The sequence below is a fragment of the Ranitomeya variabilis genome, chromosome 1 (genome assembly GCF_051348905.1).
Source record: "Ranitomeya variabilis isolate aRanVar5 chromosome 1, aRanVar5.hap1, whole genome shotgun sequence".
In the NCBI taxonomy this organism is placed as follows: domain Eukaryota; kingdom Metazoa; phylum Chordata; class Amphibia; order Anura; family Dendrobatidae; genus Ranitomeya; species Ranitomeya variabilis.
The window spans coordinates 1130847022-1130867947 of NC_135232.1; the positions used below are offsets into that span (position 1 = coordinate 1130847022).

General features: G+C 43.8%; 1 protein-coding gene across 1 annotated transcript in view; it reads right to left on the bottom strand.

Moving 5' to 3' along the window:
• LOC143793376 (RING finger protein 24) overlaps positions 1-20926 on the bottom strand; it is an 80903-nt gene that overhangs the window by 42795 nt on the left and 17182 nt on the right. The gene's annotated exons all lie outside the window — the stretch shown is intronic.

The window sequence follows — 20926 nt, forward strand, 5'->3', positions numbered from 1 at the left end:
CAGACGTCTGAATGGGCTGTGTTTTTACTGTGGTGACTCCACTCATGCTATCTCTGATTGTCCTAAGCGCACTAAGCGGTTCGCTAGGTCTGCCACCATTGGTACGGTACAGCCAAAATTTCTTTTGTCCGTTACTCTGATTTGCTCTTTGTCGTCCTATTCTGTTATGGCATTTGTGGATTCAGGCGCTGCCCTGAATTTGATGGACTTGGAGTTTGCCAGGCGCTGTGGTTTTTTCTTGGAGCCCTTACAGTATCCTATTCCATTGAGAGGAATTGATGCTACACCTTTGGCCAAGAATAAGCCTCAGTACTGGACTCAATTGACCATGTGCATGGCTCCTGCACATCAGGAGGATATTCGCTTTTTGGTGTTGCATAATCTGCATGATGTGGTCGTTTTGGGTTTCCCATGGCTACAGGTCCATAATCCAGTATTGGATTGGAAATCAATGTCTGTATCCAGCTGGGGTTGTCAAGGGGTACATGGGGATGTCCCATTGTTGTCTATTTCGTCTTCCCATCCTTCTGAAGTCCCTGAGTTCTTGTCAGATTACCGGGATGTATTTGATGAGCCCAAATCCAGTGCCCTACCTCCTCATAGGGATTGCGATTGTGCTATTAATTTGATTCCTGGTAGTAAGTTTCCGAAGGGCCGACTGTTCAATTTATCTGTGCCAGAACACGCTGCAATGCGGAGTTATATAAAGGAGTCCTTGGAGAAAGGGCATATTCACCCATCGTCGTCACCGTTGGGAGCAGGGTTCTTTTTTGTGGCCAAGAAGGATGGTTCTCTGAGACCTTGTATAGATTACCGCTTTCTCAATAAAATCACCGTCAAAATTGCCGCTACTGTCTGATTTGTTTGCTCGGATTAAGGGGGCTAGCTGGTTCACCAAGATAGATCTTCGAGGGGCATATAATCTTGTGCGTATTAAACGGGGCGACGAATGGAAAACAGCATTTAATACGCCCGAGGGCCATTTTGAGTACTTGGTGATGCCATTCGGGCTTTCTAATGCTCCATCTGTGTTTCAGTCCTTTATGCATGACATTTTCCGAAAGTACCTGGATAGATTCATGATTGTATATTTGGATGATATTTTGGTCTTTTCGGACGATTGGGAGTCTCATGTGAAGCAGGTCAGAATGGTGTTCCAGGTCCTTCGTGCTAATTCCTTGTTTGTGAAGGGGTCTAAATGTCTCTTTGGAGTTCAGAAGGTTTCATTTTTGGGTTTCATTTTTTCCCCTTCTACTATCGAGATGGACCCTGTTAAAGTTCAGGCCATTTATGATTGGACTCAGCCTACTTCTGTGAAGAGCCTTCAGAAATTCCTGGGCTTTGCTAATTTTTACCGTCGCTTCATCGCTAATTTTTCTAGTGTTGTTAAACCATTGACGGATTTGACCAAGAAAGGTGCTGATGTGGTCAATTGGTCCTCTGCGGCCGTTGAGGCTTTTCAGGAGCTGAAGCGTCGTTTTTCTTCTGCCCCTGTGTTGTGTCAGCCAGATGTTTCGCTCCCGTTTCAGGTCGAGGTGGATGCTTCTGAGATTGGAGCAGGGGCTGTTTTGTCTCAAAGAGGTTCTGATGGCTCTGTGATGAAACCATGTGCTTTATTTTCTAGAAAGTTTTCGCCTGCTGAGCGCAATTATGATGTGGGCAATCGAGAGTTGTTGGCTATGAAGTGGGCGTTTGAGGAGTGGCGACATTGGCTTGAAGGAGCCAAGCATCGCGTGGTGGTCTTGAAGGATCACAAGAATCTGACTTATCTCGAGTTTGCCAAGCGGTTGAATCCTAGACAGGCTCGATGGTCGCTGTTTTTATCCCGCTTCAATTTTGTGGTTTCGTACCTTCCGGGTTCTAGGAATGTGAAGGCTGATGCCCTTTCAAGGAGTTTTGTGCCTGATTCTCCGGGAGTTCCTGAGCCGGCTGGTATTCTCAAAGAGGGGGTAATTTTGTCTGCCATCTCCCCTGATTTGCGGCGGGTGCTGCAGGAGTTTCAGGCTGATAGACCTGACCGTTGTCCAGCGGAGAAGCTGTTTGTCCCTGATAGATGGACTAGTAGAGTTATCTCTGAGGTTCATTGTTCGGTGTTGGCTGGTCATCCTGGAATCTTTGGTACCAGAGATTTGGTGGCTAGATCCTTTTGGTGGCCTTCCTTATCACGAGATGTGCGTTCTTTTGTGCAGTCCTGTGGGACTTGTGCTCGGGCTAAGCCCTGCTGTTCTCATGCCAGTTGGTTGCTTTTGCCCTTGCCGGTCCCGAAAAGGCCCTGGACGCATATTTCCATGGATTTTATTTCGGATCTCCCTGTCTCTCAGAGGATGTCAGTTATCTGGGTGGTTTGTGATCGCTTCTCTAAGATGGTCCATTTGGTGCCTTTGCCTAAATTGCCTTCCTCCTCTGATTTGGTTCCATTGTTCTTCCAGCATGTGGTTCGTTTACATGGTATTCCGGAGAACATCGTGTCGGACAGAGGTTCCCAGTTTGTTTCAAGATTTTGGCGGTCCTTTTGTGCTAAAATGGGCATGGATTTGTCTTTTTCTTCAGCTTTCCATCCTCAGACAAATGGCCAAACCGAACGAACCAATCAGACTTTGGAAACATATCTGAGATGCTTTGTTTCTGCTGATCAGGATGATTGGGTGTCCTTCTTGCCTTTGGCTGAGTTCGCCCTTAATAATCGGGTTAGCAAGGCCACTTTGGTTTCGCCTTTTTTCTGTAATTCTGGTTTCCACCCTCGTTTTTCTTCAGGGCAGGTTGAGCCTTCGGACTGTCCTGGTGTGGATTCTGTGGTGGACAGGTTGCAGCGAATTTGGACTCACGTAGTGGACAATTTGACATTGTCCCAGGAGAAGGCTCAACGTTTCGCTAACCGCCGTCGCTGTGTTGGTCCCCGACTTCGTGTTGGGGATTTGGTTTGGTTGTCGTCTCGTTTTGTTCCTATGAAGGTTTCGTCTCCTAAGTTTAAGCCTCGTTTCATTGGTCCTTATAAGATCCTCCTGCCCCGGTGTTGGTTGAGGGGGAGTATGTGGTGGAGAAGATTTTGGATTCACGTATTTCGAGACGGAAACTTCAGTACCTAGTCAAGTGGAAAGGTTATGGTCAGGAGGATAATTCCTGGGTGGTTGCCTCTGATGTTCATGCTGCCGATCTTGTTCGTGCCTTTCATTTGGCTCGTCCGGATCAGCCTGGAGGCTCTGGTGAGGGTTCGGTGACCCCTCCTCAAGGGGGGGGGTACTGTTGTGAATTCTGTTCTCCTGTGGTTATGAATGGTACTTCGGCGAGTTCTGTTCATGGACTCCCTCTGGTGGCTGTGAGTGGAGCTGCTGGTTCTGAGATTCATTCTCCAGCTGATCTCGTTGAGGCCTTGGCTGGCTGCTCTATTTAACTCCACTCAGATCGTTACTTGATGCCAGCTGTCAATGTCCTAGTACTGGTTCAGTTCTCTTGGATCTTTCAGATGACTTGTCTACTTCAGCAAAAGCTAAGTTTCTGCTAGCTTATTTGTTATCATTGTTTTTTGTCCAGCTTGCTATCATGATTTTGTTCTGTTAGCTGGAAGCTCTGGGATGCAGAGTGGCACCACCGCGCCGTGAGTCGGTGCGGTGGTTTCTTTTGCACACTCTGCGTGGTTTTTTTGTTAGTGTTTTATGCTGACCGCAAAGATACCTTTTCTATCCTCAGTCTGTTTAGTTAAGCCGGGCCTCCTATGCTGAAACCTGTTTCATTTCTGTGTTTGTGACTTCCATCTTAACTCACAGTCAATATATGTGGGGGCTGCCTATTTCTTTGGGGTATTCCTCTGGGGCAGGGTGGGCTGTGTTTTCTATCTTTAGGGGTAGTTAGCTCTTAGGCTGTGAAGAGGCGTCTAGGCAGAGTCAGGAACGCTCCACGGCTATTTCTAGTTGTTGTGATAGGATTAGGGCTTGCGGTCAGCAGAGCTCCCACTTCCCAGAGCTCGTCCTGTATTACTAGCTTGCTCATCTGGTCATTTCTAGTGCTCCTAACCACCTGTTCAATCATAACAGACCTGTATATCATTATAGAGTATCGTGCGGTACTTGTATATCATTATAGGGCATCGTGGGGGACTTGTATATCATTATAGGGTATCGTGGGGGGACTTGTACATCATTTTAGGATATCGTGAGGGACTTGTATATCATTATAGGGGATCGTGGGGGGACTTGTATATCATTATAGGGTATCGTGGGGGACTTGTACATCATTATAGGGTATCGTGGGGGGACTTGTACATCATTATAGGGTATCGTGGGGGACTTGTGTATCATTATAGGATATCATGGGGGGACATGTATATCATTATAGGGTATCGTGGGGGACTTGTATATCATTATAGGGTATCGTGGGGGACTTGTATATCATTATAGGGTATCGTGGGGGACTTGTATATCATTATAGGGTATCGTGGGGGGACTTGTATATCATTATAGGATATCGTGAGGGACTTGTGTATCATTATAGGGTATCGTGGGGGACTTACATATCAATCTCCAACAGTGCAAAACACATACTCTAAGTGCAGCTCTGGAGGTGACTGGAGTAAGAATAAAATATGGTGATAACAGCTTAGCAAATAGCGTTTCCTTTTTGGTTGCAAGAAGATAATGGTAAATTAAAAATCCAGCCATAATGTAACAGAACTGTTGCCCACCATGTTCTACTCTGGACGAAAGGGCCTTCGGGTACAGAGCCCGGGGAGGAGCACCTGAGTCCACATGTAATGCCGCTCGTCAGTCTTTGTATCGTGGCCTTATTGCAGCCTGGACGGATGAAGGATTATGTGCAGGAAAGCCTGTGTGCCAACCACAGCCAGCTGACAGTATGGCAAAGCGCCATGCCTGGTGGTAGCTAAGAAGGCAGCTAGGCGCTAGCTGGATCAGCTTTCATTCAGACGCCTGTACAAATCATCCATGAGTGCAGCTCTGTTTTTAGGTTCCCTAAAGGGTTTCCGCTCCAAGGTGGTGGGAGTTATAGTGTCTGACCACTGGGACCTTCACTGACCCTGAGGATACAGAGCCATGTAAAAGTTTGGGCAAAATTACTGTTGTGAACAGTTAAGGCCCCGTCTCACATAGCGAGATCGCTAGCGAGATCGCTGCTGAGTCACTAGTTTTGTGACGCAACAGCGACCTCAGTAGCGATCTCGCTATGTGTGACACGTACCAGCGATCAGGCCCCTGCTGCGAGATCGCTGGTCGTGTCGGAATGGCCTGGACCTTTTTTTGGTCGTTGAGGTCCCGCTGACATCGCTGAATCGGTGTGTGTGACACCGATCCAGCGATGTCTTCACTGGTAACCAGGGTAAACATCGGGTTACTAAGCACAGGGCCGCGCTTAGTAACCCGATGTTTACCCTGGTTACCAGCGTAAATGTAAAAAAAACCAAACAGTACATACTCACCATCTGATGTCCGTCAGGTCCCTTGCCATCCACTTCCTGCTCTGACTGAGATCCGGCCGTACAGTGAGAGCGCAGCACAGCAGTGACGTCACCGCTGCGCTCTGCTCTCACTGTACGGCGGCTCAGTCAGAGCAGGAAGCAGATGGCAAGGGACCTGACGGACACCGAAAGGCGAGTATGTACTGTTTGTTTTTTTTGGTAACCAGGGTAAACATCGGGTTTCTAAGCGCGGCCCTGCGCTTAGTAACCCGATGTTTACCCTGGTTACCCGGGTGCTGCAGGGGGACTTCGGCATCGTTGAAGACAGTTTCAACGATGCCGAAGTCGTTCCCCTGATCGTTGGTCGCTGGAGAGAGCTGTCTGTGTGACAGCTCCCCAGCGACCACACAACGACTTACCAACGATCACGGCCAGGTCGTATCGCTGGTCGTGATCGTTGGTAAATCGCTATGTGAGACGGGGCCTTTAAGCAAGTTGAAGATGAAATGATCTCTAAAAGGCCTGAAGTTATAGATGACATATTTAATTTGTATTTTAGGCAAAAAAAATAGTCATCTTTTACATTTAAAAAATTACAAACATGGAAAATGGTCTGATGCAAAAGATTAGGCACCCTGTATGAATAGTACCTAGTTGGCACCCCCTTATGAAAGTATCACAGCTTGTAAAAACCTTTTGTAGTCAGCGAAGAGTCTTTCGATTCTTGTTTGAGGGATTTTCCTCCATTCTTCCCTGGAGAATTCTTCCAGTTCTGTGAGATTCCTAGGGCGTCTTGCATACTCTGCTATTTTGAGGTCTAACCACAGATTTTCAATGATGTTCCGATCAGGGGACTGTGAGGGCCATTGTAAAACCTTCAGCTTGTGCCTTTTGAGGTCGTCTATTGTGGACTTTAACGTGTGTTTAGGATCATTATCAATTTGTAGAAACCATCCTCATTCTCTTCAACTACACTTTTCAACTTCACCTTACAGATGGTGTTATGTTTGCATCACGAATTTGTTGAAATTTTATTGAATCTATTTTTCTCTCTACTCGTGAAATGTTCCCCGTGCCATTGGCTGCTCCCTTAAATCCGCGGGGTCTCGCATACATGCACTACTTGCATCTTTTTCTTGAGGCTCGATTACAATAGATTGCAGTGAAACAACAACACTGCTCCGGCGCCAAAGAGTTACTGCTGCTAGTCGAGCCATATCTGACTCTGAATGTACATGAGGTCATTGGTGATCCGTGTACAATGTGACAGGCTCCCTTAAATCCGCGGGGTCTCGCATACATGCACTACTTGTATAGTTTTCTTGCGGCTCGATCACAATAGATTGCAGTGAAACAACGACACAGTCCCGGGGCTGAGAACTTACTGCTGCTAGTCGAGTCTGACTGTGAATGTACATGAGGTCATTGATGACCAACTAGACATTTCCAAGGCTTGGTGATAAAGTCGAGACTTTTTGTATGGGACATCACAGGAAGTCTTAAAATTGTAGGGATCGGAAAAACTAGTGTTTCAGAACATTAACCCTTTTCGAAACTCATGAAGAATTTTTGATGTTTGGTAGAAAACCACTTTAACTTGCACCAGAATGTTCCAATATCTGAGACAACTTCTGTGTAAGTTTAGGAGCCCATTCACAAACCTATTAATCATAATTTGCATGCATTTAATAGCAAATATTTCCAGTAAAATATTCAATTTTCTCATGGTCTTACTGGGCAGCAAAGTTTTATTGACTCTTATATGAGACCTTATCATCCTGATTGTCCTGGACCACGAATAGAATGAATAAGAAGAGAAAGTGTGAGAATGTCATAACAATGCACATTTACGTCAAAGTCTATTGATCCTCCATGGGCATTGTCCTGGTGATCTGTATAGCCAACTCAAGGCACCTGTAACCCATTTATAACTCCAAAATGTCCAAAATAGTGACAGAAACAATATTAAAATTTCACGCATAAGGACAATTCCAGGTCTGCAATTTCCAGAATGCTGTTTGGCTCAATATGCTAATGTTTATTTTCCTAGGGATTTATTAACAGCAATAAATTTACATCATTGTAATCAAATTCTCACCCATATGTATACAGCAATCCTGCTCTACTCATTGCCTCTGCCCAGAAACTAAATTTAGATGCCGGTCCAGTCCAGGGTCACAGGGCGATCATATATCTTCATGTGACCAATCATCGTAATAAGATATATGGAAAACAGGTAAGATGAAACATGATTAACCCCATTCAGTAGTGGTCGTTTTTCAAATGATTTTCTCAGCGCAAGGATTGTGTGTGCAGAATTTATTCCCATCTGCTGGATAACATTGGCTAGAGTTATTCCTGGACTGTTTACACATGCACTAACAAAATGAACTTTTTATTCACGTTTCCAGCTGTCTGCTTTTCTGCACAATGATTACCACACCTCAACAACCTTTACAGTCAGGTTACATCTTGATACATTGACAAATCTGCTGGTCTTTAAAAAATAAAGCTATCAGGGGTGAAAGTTTACTCCATCGCGGTTCCTATTATAAATTTTCACATATACACATAAATGTACATATTGATTTCAGTTTATATATTGACAAATTGTTGAATTACATTTGGAAGAGGATTTGGAGTCTAAATTATAAAAATTAGTGATACTGAACGGTATTATTCTGGCCACAGAGATAACCCATGGAACTGATGTGGGGTCCCACTTCAGCCCAAGTTCAAAACTATCTGGAACTAGTGGAGAAAAGAGACAAACTAAATTCTCTCAACCAACCAAAAATCTGCAAAACCTCCCCTAGCCCCAGGCCATCAAAACCAGAGACAGGAACTATAATAGGACATGACTGCCAATCCTGTGTCAGAAATGGTATTTGAATGAAAATAATACATGTACTTCCATCACAAGACTGTCAAAACAATAATGCTGCAGTTGTACAGTGTTCGTTTGAATGCAATTTTTTTTAGTTCCTGTAACATCAAAAAAAGATTGCCGGCATGTCATAGCCTCTACCTCACCATTAGAATCATTATTGTGTATTTTGTTAGATTTCGACTTGTTATAGTTCTTTACATAAGAAATCTTAAGATAGATCATTATTAAATCTAGCAATACACATTGGATTAATTTCAGAGGAATATGACAAATTATTATGTTTTCAGTGTGCCACCAGATGTAGCTTGCCCCCGACGCACGCTCCACTAAACTGATCATGCATGTCAACAGATGGATCAGGAAAAATATGCCAAAGAAACTTGGTAGTATTGCTACTATAGCCAATAAAATATTGAATACAGCTGTGATGCAGGTTTCAGACACAAAGCCTTTGAAGTTCACTTGAAGACGCTGCAATGAATGAATGGAAATACTCTCTGATCTGCTAGACGTAAATATCTATACACAGTTCTCAACATACTTGAAGATGATAGAAAATAGGGATGGGTTCTGGAAAGGAAAGACAAGGGAAACTAGGGAGCAACCGAGACCAAGAACATCTGAGACTCAAAAGCACCCATCCCCCCATGTTGCATTATACTCCAAAATAAAATACATACTATAAAACAGAACTTCATAAATTAATAATATGCGCTGAGCAAAGTAACAAACACAATTATGTTCTGCCAAGGACGTATGATCAAACCTGAAAGTTAAAGATAAAAAAAATAATGTAAATGAATCACATAAAGACGTTGTAGTGTCCTGTCATATATGGATGCCCGCTGCACAATATATGACAATACTAACTTATCAGCTGTGAAAATCCTTCAACAGGGAGTAATACAGCAGAAAACGATTGTACACAGAGACATTATAGTAGTTATAGTCTTGTACATAGGAGCAGTATTATAGTCGTTACATTCTTGTCCATAGGGGCAGTATTATAGTAGTTATATTCTTGTACATAGGGGCAGTATTATAGTAATTATATTCTTGTACATAGGAGGCAGTATTATAGTAGTTATATTCTTGTATAGAGGGGCAGTATTATAGTAGTAATATTCTTGTACATAGGGAGCAGTATTATAGTAGTTATATTCTTGTACATAGGAGCAGTATTATAGCAGTTATATTCTTGTACATAGGGGCAGTATTATAGTAGTTATATTCTTGTACATAGGGGGCAGTATTATAGTAGTTATATTCTTGTACATAGGAGCAGTATTATAGTAGTTATATTCTTGTACATAGGAGCAGTATTATAGTAGTTATATTCTTGTACATAGGGGCAGTATTATAGTAGTTATATTCTTGTACATAGGGGCAGTATTATAGTAGTTATATTCTTGTACATAGGGGCAGTATTATGGTAGTTATATTCTTGTACATAGGGGGCAGTATTATAGTAGTTATATTCTTGTACATAGGAGCAGTATTATAGTAGTTATATTCTTGTACATAGGGGCAGTATTATAGTAGTTATATTCTTGTACATAGGGGGCAGTATTATAGTAGTTATATTCTTGTACATAGGGGCAGTATTATGGTAGTTATATTCTTGTACATAGGGGCAGTATTATGGTAGTAATATTCTTGTACATAGGAGCAGTATTATAGTAGTTATATTCTTGTACATAGGGGCAGTATTATAGTAGTTATATTCTTGTACATGGGGCAGTATTATAGTAGTTATATTCTTGTACATAGGGGCAGTATTATAGTAGTTATATTCTTGTACATAGGAGCAGTATTATAGTAGTTAGATTCTTGTACATAGGAGCAGTATTATAGTAGTTATATTCTTGTAAATAGGGGCAGTATTATAGTAGTTATATTCTTGTACATAGGGGCAGTATTATAGTAGTTATATTCTTGTACATAGGAGCAGTATTATAGTAGTTATATTCTTGTACATAGAGGCAGTATTATAGTAGTTATATTGTTGTACATAGGGGCAGTATTATAGTAGTTATATTCTTGTACATAGGAGCAGTATTATAGTAGTTATATTCTTGTACATAGAGGCAGTATTATAGTAGTTATATTGTTGTACATAGGAGCAGTATTATAGTAGTTATATTCTTGTACATAGGGGCAGTATTATAGTAGTTATATTCTTGTACATAGGGGCAGTATTATAGTAGTTATATTCTTGTACATAGGGGGCAGTATTATAGTAGTTATATTCTTGTACATAGGGGTAGTATTATAGCAGTTATATTTTTGTACATAGGGGGCTGCATTATAGTAGTTATATTATCGTGTGCTAACCAATGAGAGATCAGCTTTCATTCGAACAGAGTAATGTAAGAAATTACTGAGGGCCTTGTCTCCTTATTGTTGGTTGGGTGGTTCTCTGAAGAGGGCTGTAGTGTTATAGGTGTGATTACAAACGGGCGTAACAATAGCAGTCACAGAGGGTAAAAACGGGCTCGGACGGGAGGGTGACCCAGAGACGCCAATTTACCTGGCTGTGCATCCTCGGACGCACATTCAAGTGAAGTGTATTGCGGCACAAAGACTGGGAAAGCCCCCCCGGCTCCCAGCACTGCAATATATGGTGACAACAAATCAGAGTATGGCAGCCGATTTCAGCTTACCAGTGACATCATGCACTGACTGTGCCGCACACCAAAGACAGCTTCCGACATTTGCGCCAGCTAGAGAAGCGTAAAAAGGTAAGAATGATCATTTACTTATTTTTAAAATGTGCTGGAGAAAAACTGAATGGGCCCAGGATATTATACCAGATTGGGGACACTATACCAGGATGAATGACACTATACTAGGATGGGGGACATTATACCAGAATTGGGGACATCATTCTAGGATGAGGACACTATACCAGGATGGGAGACACTATACCAGGATGGGGGACACTATACCAGGATGGGGGACATTATACCAGGATGGGGGACACTATACCAGGATGGGAGACACTATACCAGGATGGGGGACACTATACCAGGATGGGGGACATTATACCAGGATGGGGGCACTATACCAGGATAGGGGACATTATACCAGGATGGGGGACACTATACCAGGATGCGGAACACTATACAGGATGGGGGACATTATACCAGGATGGGGGCACTATACCAGGATAGGGGACATTATACCAGGATGGGGAACATTATACCAGGATGGGGGGCACTATACCAGGATGGGGGGCACTATACCAGGATGGGGGGCGCTATACCAGGATGGGGGACATTATACCAGGACGGGGGACATTATACCAGGATGGGGGGCACTCTACCAGGATGGGGGACATTTTACCAGGATGGGGGCACTATACCAGGATGGGGGCACTATACCAGGATGGGGGACACTATACCTGGATGGGGGACATTATACCTGGATGGGGACACTATCAGGATGGGGGACATTATACCAGGATGGGGGCACTATACCAGGATAGGGGACATTATACCAGGATGGGGAACATTATACCAGGATGGGGGACATTATACCAGGATGGGGGACACTATACCAGGATGGGAGACACTATACCAGGATGGGGGACACTATACCAGGATGGGGGACATTATACCAGGATGGGGGCACTATACCAGGATAGGGGACATTATACCAGGATGGGGGACACTATACCAGGATGGGAGACACTATACCAGGATGCGGAACACTATACAGGATGGGGGACATTATACCAGGATGGGGGCACTATACCAGGATAGGGGACATTATACCAGGATGGGGAACATTATACCAGGATGGGGGGCACTATACCAGGATGGGGGGCACTATACCAGGATGGGGGGCGCTATACCAGGATGGGGGACATTATACCAGGACGGGGGACATTATACCAGGATGGGGGGCACTCTACCAGGATGGGGGACATTTTACCAGGATGGGGGCACTATACCAGGATGGGGGCACTATACCAGGATGGGGGACACTATACCTGGATGGGGGACATTATACCTGGATGGGGACACTATCAGGATGGGGGACATTATACCAGGATGGGGGGCACTATATCAGGATGGGGGACACTATACCAGGATGGGGGCACTATACCAGGATGGGGGACACTATACCTGGATGGGGGACATTATATCTGGATGGGGACACTATCAGGATGGGGGGCACTATATCAGGATGGGGGACACTATACCAGGATGGGGGACATTATATCTGGATGGGGACACTATCAGGATGGGGGGCACTATATCAGGATGGGGGACACTATACCAGGATGGGGGCACTATACCAGGATGGGGGCACTATACCAGGATGGGGGACACTATACCAGGATGGGAGACATTATATCTGGATGGGGACACTATCAGGATGGGGGACACTATACCAGGATTGGGGACATTATACCAGGATGGGGGACATTATACCAGGATGGGGAACATTATACCAGGATGGGGGGCACTATACCAGGATGGGGGGCACTATACCAGGATGGGGGACATTATACCAGGACGGGGGACATTATACCAGGATGGGGGGCACTCTACCAGGATGGGGGACATTATATCTGGATGGGGACACTATCAGGATGGGGGACACTATACCAGGATGGGGGACACTATACCAGGATGGGGGCACTATACCAGGATGGGGGACACTATACCAGGATGGGGGACATTATATCTGGATGGGGACACTATCAGGATGGGGGACACTATACCAGGATGGGGGACATTATACCAGGATGGGGGACATTATACCAGGATGGGGAACATTATACCAGGATGGGGGGCACTATACCAGGATGGGGGACATTATACCAGGACGGGGGACATTATACCAGGATGGGGGGCACTCTACCAGGATGGGGGACATTTTACCAGGATGGGGGCACAATACCAGGATGGGGGCACTATACCAGGATGGGGGACACTATACCTGTATGGGGGACATTATACCTGGATGGGGACACTATCAGGATGGGGGACACTATATCAGGATGGGGGACACTATACCAGGATGGGGGCACTATACCAGGATGGGGGACACTATACCAGGATGGGGGACATTATATCTGGATGGGGACACTATCAGGATGGGGGGCACTATATCAGGATGGGGGACACTATACCAGGATGGGGGACATTATATCTGGATGGGGACACTATCAGGATGGGGGGCACTATATCAGGATGGGGGCACTATACCAGGATGGGGGACACTATACCAGGATGGGGGACATTATATCTGGATGGGGACACTATCAGGATGGGGGACACTATACCAGGATGGGGGACATTATACCAGGATGGGGGACATTATACCTGGATGGGGGACATTATACCTGGATGGGGACACTATCAGGATGGGGAACACTATACCAGGATGGGGGACACTATACCTGGATGGGGGACACTATACCTGGATGGGGGACACTATACCTGGATGGGGACATTATACCAGGATGGGGACATTATACCAGGATGGGGACACTATCAGGATTGGGGATAACAGGTATCTATAAGATCTTGAATGCTACAAGTGCCCACACATCTGACCAACATGCAGCGGTCCATCGTCCTCTAGTTACACCACTGAATACAACATGGCATATTGTGATAGTGGAGACCGATGTACACACATAATCATTCACACACGACTGTTCTGCTGCGCAGTTTCTATACTTTCCTTTTCTTCCAACAAGTACAGTACATAGTTTGGTGCAGCAGTGACATGATCCATCATCCACGTCTTTGGGTTCTAATCATTTCTATTGATGTCCCTAAGGTAAACAATATGAAAATGATCCCAGCAGCCGTGTGTTTCGTCCTATGAAATGCAATTGTGTGACCTCACAGAATAGGTGGTGACACCAAAATCTCACATAAGGTGCCATAAGAACCACTGTCTGATCCAAAATCGTCTTCCAAGCGCTAGAATGCCAATGTGATACTGCACATGACGAGAAGGAAGTCCCGCTCCACCAGGTCCTATCATGGTGGAGCGGTGTACAATGCGCTGACTGGCTCCTATCTCCACGTGTGGTGCGGACGGCTGTGGCAGAAGATGGAGGAGGCTCCACGTGGTTCATAAATGCGCATCTGTGCGTCAATATCTACAGACTCCAGGGTCGCTCAACGTCTGCCTGATGGCCTCATCCTGCCATAACAAAGGCATCAGTGTGCAAGGCCTAGAAGAAATGAGCAAATCTCGACAACCTTCTAGATACAGAAGACTTCTTCAGCCTGGTGGTGGTTTGTGACAACATGGCCACTTTACTGTCCCAACAGGGGTTGTCACCTAGTCTTACAGATGTGTCCAAGTGAGGGATAACAGGCCGGTCTGAAGAACCTGCTCCCATGTGTTGTACACAGTGTCACCCGGATACTCCAAGGAAGTGGCCATCGTCCTCTCTTCAAAACTCAGGTGAGCGTGTAATGTGCGAGAGCTGCAAGCACTCATGGCGGCTCATATCACCATCTGCATCCACCATGAAGCACCGCAATCTCCATACAGATGAGAGCCACTCACCACCTGCTTCCATCCACCAGAAGATATAGCGATAGATGAGAGCAATAGTGCCTATCGTCTGAGGGACAAGTCCTCCACAGAGAAGAATATCCACAGCATGGTCAATCTAACCACAGTATCTAATACAGTGAATATAAAAAAGTCTACACACCCCATCTTAAAATGCCAGGATTTTGTCATGCAAATAAAATCCTACCAAGAGTCATTTCAGGACGTTTTTCCACTTAATGTCATTGATAATCTGTACAGACCCATTGAGAAACAAACAAATATTTTTGAGTGGAAAAATGTGTTGTATAAATCAGCACACCCTTAAACTAATATTTTGTTCTGGGCTCTGGCTGGTCCATTTCAAAACATTGATCATCTTCTTGATCTACATTGATCTTTGAAGGTCACTGTTGTGCCGAAAGGTGAAATTCCTCTTCATTTTCAGCTTTTTAGCAAATTCCTGAATGTTTTGTTACGAAACTAACTGTTGATATTTCCCTCCACCTTGACTAAAGCTCCAGTTCCAGCTGCTAAAAAACAGCCCCAAACCATAATGCTGCCTCCATCATGCCTCACTGTGGGCATGGTGTTCTTTTGGTAATGTCCAGTGTTGGCTTTGCGCCAAACATACCTTTTGGAATCATGGCCAAAAAGTTCATCCTTGTTTTCATCAGATCACAACACGCTTTTCCACATGTTTTTTTTGCAGACTTAAGGTAGGTTTTGGCGCAACATAGCCAGGCTTGAATGTTTTTATTTGTAAGAAAAGGCTTCAATCTTGCACCCTACCCCACAGATCAGATACATTAAGAAATTCCTGCAGCTCCTTCAATGTTGCTTTAAGCTACTTGCTAGTCTTTTGGACCAATTTTCTTCCTGTCTTTCCATCATGTTTTGACAGAAGTCCATTTCAATTTAATGTCATCATTGTGCCAAATTTAAGCCTCTTCTTGATGAAGTCTTCACAGTGTCCCATGGTAAATCTAATGCCTTGGAAATGTTTTTTTTCTCCTTCTCCTTCTCCTGACTGATAACATTCAACAATGAGATCCCTTTGCTGTGTTGTCAGTTGTTTACACCCCATGGATTGTGTTGTAAAATGCAACTAAGAAAATGTCAGGAAAATCCTTCTAGATCAGTGAAACTTTATATGGGGTTAATCAAGATTCCTGAAAATGATGGCAGCTGTACTGACTACCATATCCCCGAAGTGTAAATGTGATTGGCTAATTCTGAACACAACCACATCCCCAAATTATTAGAGGGCATTCACATTTATGCAACCACATTGTTTTACTTCTTAATTTTCCTGTTTTAATTGAATAAATTATGGGTGACATTAAAGGTGGAAAAAGTTCTGAAATGTTTCTTGTTGGCATGATTTAATTTACAAAACTAAAACCTGGTACAGGGGTGTGTAGACTTTTCATATCCATTGTATCTCTCTATCTACAGTTGCATGTAAAAGTTTGGGCACCCCAGGTCCTACTGTTATTATGAACAGTTAAGCAAGTTGAAGATTAAATTATCTCTAAAAGGCCTAAAGTTAAAGATGACACATTTCCTTTGTATTTTAGGCAAAAAAAATATATAGATATTTTCATCATTTACATATTAAAAATTACAAAAAGAAAAATGGGCCGTCGCAAAAGTTTGGGCACCCTTGGAGATTGGTGTGGTTTGATAACTTTGACCAAGGCTTCAGACCTTAACTAGCCTGTCAGGGTTATGGCTTGTTCCCCATCATTGTTAGGAAACACCGGGTGATCCAAATTTCCCAGCTTTATAAAAACTCACCCTACTCTAACCTTGTGCCAAAAAAAACAGCAGCCATGGGTTCTTCTAAGCAGCTGCCTAGCACTCTGAAAATGAAAATGGTGGAGGCCCACAGAGCAGGAGAAGACAGCAAAGTGTTTTCAAGTTGCCCTTTACTCAGTTCAAAATGTAATTAAGAAATAGCATTCATCAGGAACAGCAGAGGTCAAAATAAGGTCTGGAAGACCAAGCAAAATTGGTCAATGACGAGCAGAAATCTCATTCTTCGCATGCGCCACCTAAACTGCGCCGGAAGTCGATCTGACGCCATTTTCATGAAGACCACCCCCAGCAACTTGCTTAACTGTCCACAATAACAGTAATTTTGACCATGAGTGCCCAAACTTTTACAGGTCACTGTATCTAAAATCTGTCTGTCTCATACCTATCTATGTTTTCTGATGTTCTGTGAGTACAGTATATCTATTATTTGCCTACAGTCTCATGTTCACAGTTTTTCTGTATAATTATGGAAATATCACACAAGTCACCAGACGTGAGAACAAAGCTGCATCTTGTTACTGATCCGTCAGCCTATAGTGACCTCAGCCGTGTTTCCACCCTCTGGTGATGTCATATTGATGATGTCACACACATCCTTGCTATTGTTCTAGATTACATCCTGTGGAGGACTGTAAGGTTAGTATGGATGAGGCAATCCATGGCATCTCACTAATCTGGAAAAGTCTTAGCATAAAGTATTTTCAGGACAAGTAAAGAAGGATGACGACAGATAACGTTTCGGATAGACAGTGTGCACATTGGCGTGATGTGTCTACGAACTGACCGGTCACAGACACTCCATTGATCCCTGTCTGACACCCAGGGACTCTACTAGAACGACCTCAACATCTAACGTTCTCAGCAAGAGCTTAAAACAACGTAAGGTTCAAAAACACAAGATATAATATAAGGTGACAACTGCCGAAATAAACAGCAAAACACTGCAGAAATAGACCCAAGATGTGATATAGAGGGTAACGTCATATGGTCAATGGGAATCCATGTGCCAACAAAAGGACTTAGGTGCCATGTGGAAGAGGACAAGTGACCCGCTCAACTCAGCCTCGTGGTAGGTAGCTTTGTCTTTAGTTTAGATCCTCCCCAATTCCTTGCCAAATGTTAAAACAATTCCAGAAAAGAGGAATATTGATTAGCTTTCAGTAGCCTGTCTCTACATGCTGCACAGTCTTGTTTTAGGTCCCCGTTACAAAAGGAGATCTTGAGAAAGTTATGGTTCTGCAAATAGAGATAATCTGGCCATGATCACGAGATAAGACTAAAGGTGACCAAACCCGATGACATCGATGGCGCCACCAAACAGTCTAATGTGTACCGGGCCTCCTAACAGTCTCGATTTTAACGGAGCCATAAACTGAAACACTGCAGATAAGGGACATAGCAAAGCTGAGCCCAAAAGAGTCCCTTTTTAGGGGTGTTCCTAATTGTGCCTATGGGTTGGTCTTAAGTTTCCCGAAGTTTGCTTTGTGAATGTATTGAGAAGCCATCAGAAGTTGGGCATGTCGAAACTCAAGTGTTGACCAACGAGGAAAGTTGTGAATCCCGTTAATATTGACGACTTTTCTTTTGCGTATGGACCACTGTAGGCATTAGGACAGGCCTAGATAATGAGGTACATTCAATTCCATATTTGATAACCATCCCGATTTTTGAGGATTTGCTCCATTAACCAGAAAGTGGTCATGCTAATTTATTTTACTAAATAAATTTTGGAGTAATTTTTAAAGGCTTTCTTGTGTGGAAGAATTTAAATGTTGGTAAGTATGGTATAGCAGTGATTTTTATAAGTATAGTGCAGCACGGATGCCATATTGGCAGTCCTCTCCTGTAGGACATGATGGTGAGACACCAAGAAAGACAATCCACGTAATGTGTTATTCCGGGGGGAAAAAAAAAGTCATAACACACACTGTGCAGAAGTCAGGAAGGTCAATGACCATAGGACTCGTTATTTTGCAGTTGTCTAGAGGCAACAGCCAGAAAAAACAAGGATAACAATACTTGACCCTCGTCCTGTCGGGTCAAAGACCTTTGGAATTGATTTTCAAAAAGTGACACCAACAACTGAGGACTCACTGTACGTGAAGCTCTCAAGGGCAAAAATATGGATACATCTTGTGTAGGGTCTGAACGGGGTAACAGGTTTTTGTAAGGTTCTGTTGAGATGATGGTGCAGGACCTTACATGACTTACAGTCAAAAAGCGACTGTAATACTGTATAGTATAAGAAACATTACGCTCTTAGAAAAAAATACCCCATAAACAAACCAGAGCTCAGACTTCAGGCAGGAAAATATTATGTGAACGAAGGTCAAGCATAAACACAGCCACGAGACCCAAAGCCAAATCATCTCATCTAATCTGCCCCATAATCAGATCCATTCAAGGTTATCCTTGTCGTGTTTAGAGAATGCGGCCTCTTCATTTCCCTACATGGCCCGTAAGTCAAGCATAGGTATAGGTTACATTCAACCCACGGGGCAGAATACATTTTTTAATGGGTTACCCAATCTTCTCAATCCCCTTTCTTGTGATAAGGCTAAAGTAAAGACTAAGGTCAATTCTCAAGATAACCCATGCTATTCTACAATATTGTGCACTCTTCGTTCTTTGTCTTTATGGGTTAAAGCCACCATTTTGATCCAACAGTGGTGGCCTCGAATGTGCCATTCTTGGAATTTTCATTATGGTCAGAATCCCAAGACTTCATGTTCTAGCCCATGGGCAGTAACTCTCTGCTTGCTTCTTTATAGCCCTGAAGCCATTTCTGTAGGCCTGCTCACAAAACATTAGGAGTGCTGTTGGTCTGAACTGTCAATTACCAAGAGTTCCCATCGCTCACACCCAGGGAAGGAGGTCACCAACCCAGTGCTACTGGAAGAGGGTGAAAACTGCAAGTAAGAATAACCCTATCCAACAGTGGCCACCCAACGGTGCCAGCATGGGATATAGTGGCCTATATTGGGCCTTTTTGTTCCCCCAACAAAATAGATTACTCCTCTTCAGTGGGCCTTTTGCAACATTACAAAACCGATCCAGGAAAAAAAAATTTCTGGATCGAAAGATCAAAAAAAAAATAAAAAATCAATGATTGCTTCACTAAAAAACGATTAAAAAAAGAGCCTGACGGAAGACCATGGATCACAGCAACTACTAACGACTGGCAATGCCACCCACCAAAGGATTATGTTCTGAAAGGTCATCATCATGCATGCTCATGTCAATGGAGAAGAGAGATTGGAACAAAATTATATGCAACCGGCTACATTTTGGGGTCAAAGAACAGAAGTGACGACAGTACGATCTAACAATTGGGTTGTATGCTTACTGCAACCAACTTTGTGTTTGTGACTCCTTCAGGGGGATCAGGTGGAAGAGATGCAAATTATTAGGATAGACATTAGTTTCTGCATGTCTGGAGTAATCTCCCCATGTCTTCCCGCCACATTGTGCTCCCCAGAAACGACTAATTATACAATCTGCATTCACCAGATGGTATACCCCCTTATTATTTTCTTTGGGTCAGGAATATCCTACGATGCTGGTCATGGTGAACACCAAAGCCTCATCTGACCCACCACTTACGTCTCTAGCTTTTGTTTCCAGCTGTCACCAGGAATGAATTGGGGTCTATGGAGGATATTGAGTGACACACTGAGTGATGTCCCCGTGCCTTAGAGAATGAAAAAAAAACATATGAAGGATAAATTTGGCTACATAGAAGATCAAACTGTATCAGGTGTTGGATGTTCCTACATGACCCAGCCTATGGTGTAAGTGCTGAAAATAGTTAAACAGAGTGCACTAGACCTGCCTGGAAATAGTGGGCCACTTGGCTTGGAGAAATGTAAAGCGTGTGGAGGCAAAGGATCCCCCTGGTTTTCACCTTTTAACCCTTGTAACAGGGATTTGGACTGATACAGGATATCACATGACAAAATCTTAATTGAAGTTACCAACAGCTGACAGTAGAGTAGTCATGTAGAAGGTCAGGGCAGGCAGCAGACAAAACATCCAAGTTAAGTCAGGTCAGAAATTGAAAGGCAACACTTAAAAAAGAAAACAAGATGTCACACACAGTGTAGGACAGACTAAGTGCAGCACAAAGGGATAAGGGAAGGGGAATCAAACACTAGGGAAGGGGGAAGTGGAAACCCCTGAACTGATCTAACGTCACCCTGTCTGTCCTACAATCCCAACATAGTTTCCGCACCTATCGCCGAGCAGGATACTTACTCCCTGTGTGACCCTGGCAATAA